The sequence below is a fragment of the Erinaceus europaeus genome, chromosome 19, assembly GCF_950295315.1.
Source record: "Erinaceus europaeus chromosome 19, mEriEur2.1, whole genome shotgun sequence".
Lineage (NCBI taxonomy): Eukaryota > Metazoa > Chordata > Mammalia > Eulipotyphla > Erinaceidae > Erinaceus > Erinaceus europaeus.
In genome coordinates this window covers 45,132,492-45,139,761 of record NC_080180.1, presented here as the reverse complement: position 1 = coordinate 45,139,761, position 7,270 = coordinate 45,132,492, and the positions used below count along the sequence as shown (strand labels likewise).

The 7,270-nt window shown below is 36.3% G+C and overlaps 1 protein-coding gene across 1 annotated transcript in view; it reads left to right on the top strand.

Moving 5' to 3' along the window:
- The first annotated feature begins 1,390 nt into the window (after positions 1–1,390).
- TMEM144 (transmembrane protein 144) overlaps positions 1,391–7,270 on the top strand; it is a 40,598-nt gene continuing 34,718 nt past the window's right edge. The window contains exon 1 of the mRNA XM_060178897.1: positions 1,391–1,504. The gene's annotated coding sequence lies outside the window, so the exon portion shown is untranslated. The remainder of the gene's footprint in view (positions 1,505–7,270) is intronic.

The window sequence follows — 7,270 nt, the reverse complement described above, 5'->3', positions numbered from 1 at the left end:
GTCAGATGGTGGCTCTCCTGGTAGACAGCACACATTACTAGGTGCAAAAACCTGGGTTCAATTCCCCAGCACCTACCTGCAGTGGGGTGGTTTTGTAAGTGGTGGAGCAATGCTGCAGATGTCTCTCTTTCTCTATCTATCTATCTATCTATCTATCTATCTATCTATCTATGAAAACAATAAGGAAAAGAAACGGCCACCAGGAGTGGAGTTGTTGTGCAGGCATATTATATGTGTTTATGCATTTTGACCAAAAGTTTCCAGGAAGAGACAGTGACTGTCATCATTATTTTTGACCTACTGTAAGTTACAATAATATAATGAGAAAGTAAACCCTTAGTTGGACTAAGAAAGTAAGAAATCTTTGACAATAATCATCAGTCCAGGAAAGAAAATTCACTGCTTTTAAAATGAGGGGAAGCCAAAATTGAGTTTTCTTTCACTTTACTAAATTCAGTCGATCAAAAAGAGAATTTTGATCAAAAAGAGAATTTTGCTTTCTTCTTAATGATATGAGTATGAAAATAATATGACAAAGACTTCTGCATCAATTGAGAAGATACTGAAAAACTTAGAATACTCTGATCTCTTAAAAAAAAAAAAAAAACTCCCTCCCAATTCTTCTTCTCCCTCTCCTCCTCCATTTATTTATTTATTTATTTATTTATTTATTTATTTATTTATTTATTTATTTATACCAGGGTACTGTTTAGCTCTGTTTTATGTTGGTACAGAGGACTGAATCTGGGACTTCAGAGCCTCAGGCATGAGAGTCTCTTTGCATAACCATTATGGTATCTACCCCCTCATTTAAAAAATAATATTTATCTGATTTACTGCATATGAAAGAGAGACTATCACATGGCAGAGAGAAGGAAACAGAGAAAAACCAGAACACCATTCTGATACATGCATTGCTGAGAATCAGACTGCTGGGAATCTCACACAGGAAAACTATATACTTTACCAGTTGAGCTGTTTCCCCAGTCACCCTAGTCCTCATTCTTGACTTTTAGTCATGTTTTGTGTTTTACTAGGAAGCAAGGAAAATGACTGTGAGAGAATGTGTGCCTTCCAGCAAACTGCATGTAAACACTAGCAGTGACCCACAGGGCACTGAAAAGACCATTTCCTTTGCATTTGCACTAGATCCTCTCTGCTTGCATCCACACAAAGGAATTCATTGATTGCTGGTAATTCTCTCTCCATAGCAGCCACCCTCAAGCACAGTCCCCAATTACACTTGTCTCTTGGTGTCCTTAACTCTATTCTATCTTCTTTTACACAGATCCAAGTAAGGCCAGTATGACCAATAGAATACTGTAGAAGGCATGTGCATGACTTCAGAGGCGAGGTCACAGAAGACCATGACACTTCCTCCTTGAGTCTCTCACTCTGAGGAAAGTCACACCATCTCATGAGAATATTCAGAGTCCTATGGTGAGGCCCACAGAACTAAGAGCTAATGTTTCCCACCAGCAGCTGGAATCAACTTGTCAGTCATGTAAGTAGGCCATTTGGATATGGAATCTTAGGTCTAACTACATCTTCAGACAATGCTCAACTCACAAATACTTCAGGTTCCTTTTGGTTTATTTATTCACTTTTACGTAAGATAGAGGATGAACAGAAACCAGAGCACTGTTCAGTTAAGAGATATGGAGGCGCCAGGGATTGGACCTAAGGCCTTTGGATTCAAGCTGCCAAATTAGTCACAGAAAAACAGAGACTAAATGCCCATGTTCTTGAAGTCACCTCATTTGGAGACAATTTGTTAGCGATAGTAAACAATACAGCCCCTGTGATCCAAATACTTGTGACGTCCTCATATTCATCAGAGGAAAAGCCTGAATCATTTAAGATCTCTCACATCCTATTCACCCCTTATTACCATCCCGACTTCATCTTTTACCATTCTCCTTTTCAACATCCAGTTTGCTATAGTGGTCTCTTTGTGTCAGTGATACGTCAGGGTCTCTCTACTTCATTATCTCTCCCCTCCCTCCCTTCCTTCCAGTTTCAAAGGGTCTCCTGTCAGTGAAACCTTCCCTGACTACCCTCCGGAACAAATCTACTCATCTTTGATGGCTATGTTTAAACTCTACACCTTTCACTTCGAGTTATTTGTAAATTTCCTTTTTTTTTTTAATGTTTTGTTCCTATTATTTCATTGTAGGTTCTCATTCTATACTACTTCAAAAACATTATGAAGTCAGTATAAAAATGTTTTCTTAAACTCAGAATAGGTGGTTAAAACTATCATTTTAGTGTATTTTCCTATAGAATTGTAAACATGTATTTATTTATTATTTTAGAGAGAAAGTGAAAGAGACCACAGCACCAAACAAAGCTTCCTTCAGTGTGGTGGGGTCCAGGCTTGAATCTAGGTTGCAACATGTCAAAGCAGCAAGCTATACAAGTGAACTATTTCACTGGCCAAGAATTATAAACATTTTTAAGGCAAAAACTTTACTTAGTTATTTTTTGTGGAGCACTTATTTTCAAAATCAGCAAAGGTAATGGTTTTCTCATTCACTGTGGTTAGCATTACTGTAAAATATTTTACATGAAAATATTCTTTGGGTTAGGATAGGCACGTTATTTCAACACTAACTCATCAATTCTAGTACCATCATATGTTTTTCCTGATGTAAGGCTACTCGTGGAAATTTCAATTTTTTTCCATAATGTAATAAGACATTTATTGAAAAGTATGTTTGTTAAACTGGATCCTTCTTTTCCAAAGAAACCAGAAAGAGTGTTTTTAAACACTATGTATGCTTATGCTAGCTAATGAATCAGTAGCTTTTTTTTTTTTTTCTACCTTCAACTCGTAATTCCTATGATGGACTGCATTTAACTGACTTTAGAATATTGAACCAGCCTTGCATGGTGATCATGGTGATAGTTCTATATATATAGTGGAGTTCTATTCGCTCATTTTTTGGTTTAAGTTTTTGCACTTGCATTCATTAGAGATGCTGATATGCAACTGTATTTTCTTACATTACCTTTGTCTGGCTTTATATATATATTTTTTGATAGAACAGAGAGAAATTGGAAGGGGACGTGGAGAGGGAGAGAGAAAGAGAGACACCTGCAGACCTGCTTTACCACTTGTGAAGCCCTTAATCTTCATACTATGTGTGCTTAACCTGGTGCACCACCACTCAGCCCCTCCTTTGTCTGGTTTTAGGAAGCACTTCTTTCCCTATTTTTTGAAAGAGAATATAGATAATAAACTTTCCTTAACTATTTGGAAGAATCCAACAGTGGACTTATCTAGAATTGTTTTTTTTCTAATTTGGAAGATTTTCAAATTGTTTAATTAGTTAACAAATACAGGATTATTCAGATTATTTCTCCTTGAAGGAGTCTTGACAGAGTGTGTCTTTCAGAGGATTGTTTAACTTCATGTAATCTATCTAGCAAATGTATCAACATAAGATTGTTAACTAAATATGCTTTTATGAACCAATCAATAAAGCTTAAGAAAATGATTTTCAGAAACAACAGGTCAGTACAGTAAAATATCAGGCTACAATATCAATGTGCTGATACCTGTCACATTTTTATATGAGAACAATGTAACCAAAATAAAGAAAAAGAAAAATGGAGATAACTTTAGAAAAAATCAATATTCCTTTATTATCCTTTTGAGATCCATGGAATTTATAATGATGCCATCCTTTCATTACTAATAATTGTAAATTGTGGTATTCTTTTAATTAGTTTGGCTAGAGATTTATTGCTTTTATTGATATTTTTCAAGTAGCGGTTTCTTCATGAATTTTCTCTGTTGATTCTAGTTTTCAATTTCATTGATTTTTATCACAACATAATTTATTCTTATGCTTATTTTGGATTTAATTGCTCTTCCATTAATGTGAGTAATTAGATTATTATGGTGAACACTTACTTGGCTGGCCTATGGATTCTGTACTATATATATATTGTCATCCTCTGAGTTGTACTTTCACTGTATCCCACACATTTAGTAACAGTTTCATTTTGATTTACTTTGAAATATATTTTGCTTCAGGTATTCTTCTGTATAAGTGACTTGGAGGTGTGCTGATTAACTTCCAGTATTTTAAAATATTTTTCTAGCTTTCTGTCTCCTTTTTTAAAGTGTGTGTGTGTGTGTGTGTGTGTGTGTGTGTGTGTGTGTGTGTTATCTATTCTTTTAAATGTTGTAAGACATTCTTTATGGCCCAGAAAGTGATTGTCTTAGCTTATGCTATGTTAATCCTGAGGAGAATGTATACTCCTGTAGTTGGAAAAGTTGTAGAGGAATCTTTATTTTTCAGTTTATTTAGTTTTGTTTGTTTGTTTCTTGTAATGACAGAAGTTCAACTCCTAATAATTTTTTATATACATTATATCTAGTGACAACAAAAAAGGATGAAGTACACAGATGTTATCATTAACATCCATATACTTGGAAACTAAATTTTAGAGAGACTAGATTACTTTTCCAGACACAGAGGGCAAGTTAGCCTAGATCTTCTAGTGTTTGCCTAAAATTTCCAATATAGATCTTTACAATAAGGCATTAGTGTGTGTAAAATAAATTAGAAAGAATTATTTTTTTTAGTTTAAGTGAGGAGTGTCCATATTTGAATTGACTCTGTGGCTTGATATGAAAAGCACTGGACTGGGGTTTGGAATGTATCTCATGCTAGGAGCAAATTCTTTGCATGAATTAGGCCACAGTTGAAATCCTGGTACCACTACCAGCAACAAAAATCACTAGCTGGGAAAATCCATAAAATCCATATCCTGAATTTGCAACAATGTGAATCTGAAGAAAAAAAGGACCAGCCAATCACTGAGTTCTCTTATATAAATCAGTAAGTAGGACAATTGTAGGTTTTGTTTAGATCCTGTGTTTCAATACAGTTTGAGTGTTCATCTGTCAGAAAGTGTGTGTGTGTGTGTGTGTGTGTGTGTGTGTGTGTGTGTGTGTGTGTGTGTGTGTGTGTTCGGGGACTTTATCAAAAATCTTTCTGAAAAACTAAATCAACCCTTTCCCTTAAGTGAAAAAAAGGGGGGAGAGAGGACTTGCCTTTTGTAATGTTTATGTTTTTAGAAGTATTTATCTTAAAGGGAGGTACAGAGAGAGGAGAGAGAGAGAGAGAGAGAGAGATCAGAACACTGACCAGCTCTAGTTTATGGTTACACTGGGGATTGAACCTGAGACCTCAGAACCTCAGGCATAAGGTCATTTGCATAACCATTACGCTATCACCCCAACTCACCATCTTTTTTTAAATGTCATGACACTTTACCATCCATTTGGGGGGGGGGGGAGTCTCACACTAGTATGTGAATCTGAGTGAAATTTCAAACCAAGCCCTTTTAGGATCCCCAGCTTTTGACAGTCTTAATGTTTTTCCCTTATAACTCCACCACCATTACCAACCACTGAACTGTCTGAATTAACCATCACTTTCCTCAGAGAAATCTTTCTTGAACTCTCAGAATAGGACAAGCCCAACACTTCCCCTTTCTGAAACTGTCAGTTCATATCTGTTCAAGATATTCTGGAACCTACAAGAATGTAGTGTTTTGTTATTGTTTATTACTACATTCCTAGAGAAAACAGTCTAGAACAGTTCTGCTCAAGAGAAAGTTCTGTGGTAATGGAATATTCTAGAATTTGCTTATGATGCTTCCAATCATATAAAGAGCTCCCATTACAAGTGACTTATGGAATTTTTAAATTCAGATGTAAATATTCAATGCTAAAGTGACTACATATCTATCCAGCAATGAAGGATTAGACCAATGTTTCTCAAGATCTAAATCAGGATACCAAACAATAAAAAAAAATGTTAATCTACTCTCCAAGTGATTCCTACTAGTGAAAATAAAAAAAACCTGCCCACTGTTTATCCTGAACGCAACTTTCAAACCTAAGTCTACATTATTATCACCTGGAAGAGATGTAAAAGGAAAATAATTTCTGAGCCACTAACCCACACTTTTATTTCAGCCGATGTAGTGTGGAGTCACAGTCAGGCAAAGTCACCCTTCAGGCCCCAGTGAAGAGTTTCACCTTCCCCAGATGTCAGTTTTCCACTGCCACCTCATCTGCAGTGAGAAAATCTTACTTGCCATAAGATACTTTTAAAGAGATCACATTCAAGAGGCTGGGTGGTGGTGCACCTGTTTGAACCCATCCAATATAGTGCACAAAGGACCCGGGTTCAAGGACTCAGGTTCAAGCCTCTGGGCCCCACCTAAAGGGGAAAAGCTTCATGAGTGGTGAAGCAGGACTGCAGTGTCTCCTATGTCTCTCTCCCTCTCTATAACCCCTTCAGTTTCTGGCTGCCTCTATCCAATAAAGATAATAAAAAAAAATTTTAAAGGCATCACATTCATATAACTTTTACTGTATTATATTTTCAAGTTATTGCACTATTGTGGTTAATCTCCTACTGTAACTAATATTTTAAAGCATTTAATGTATATTATTTTTTTAACCAGAGCACTGCTCAGCTCTGGCTTATGGTGGTGTGGGGGTTGAATCTGGGACTTAGGAGCCTCAAGTATGACAATCTGTTTGCATAACCATTATGCTATCTACACCCACCCGAGAACTTAATATTTAATGAGAGACTATTGCACGGCTCAATTCTGGCATGTGAGATGGTCAGGGATGAAACCTGAGACCTTATGTATCAGTTCCTGTGCTCTGCCAGATGAACTATCTCCCCAGATAGTGTGCCTGATTAATTAATTAAATTTTATTGCATTTACCTATAGGAAGAAGAAAACAGTATAGTAAGGGATCATAACCACCCTTAGTTTCAGGTTTCCATTGGAGATCAAGGGAGATAGCCCCTTCTCATGAAGGACTACTGTATTAGTGTTTACAAAACAAAACAACAAAGACAAGAAAACAAACAAACCCTCTTCTTCTAGCATTTGCCCTTCTTCCGTAGCCAGTCACGTAGCCAGTCAACAGCGTCAGGTTGAGCCTGATGTAAAGTTTCGAGACCTCCTTTCAAAGCATTTGATAAACACAGTCAATCTCCAGAGGTCATAGATGCTCCTACTACATTGAGTAGAGATTAGATAAATCATTTCTGTGCGCTTTTTTCTTTTTAGTATTTTACAAAAAAATTTTAATTTATTTATTCCCTTTTGTTGCCCTTGTTTTATTGTTGTCACCCTGGTTGTTTTACTATTGTTGTGGTTTTTATTATTGTTATTGATGTCATCGTTGTTGGATAGAACAGAGAGAAATGGAGAGAGAGGGGAA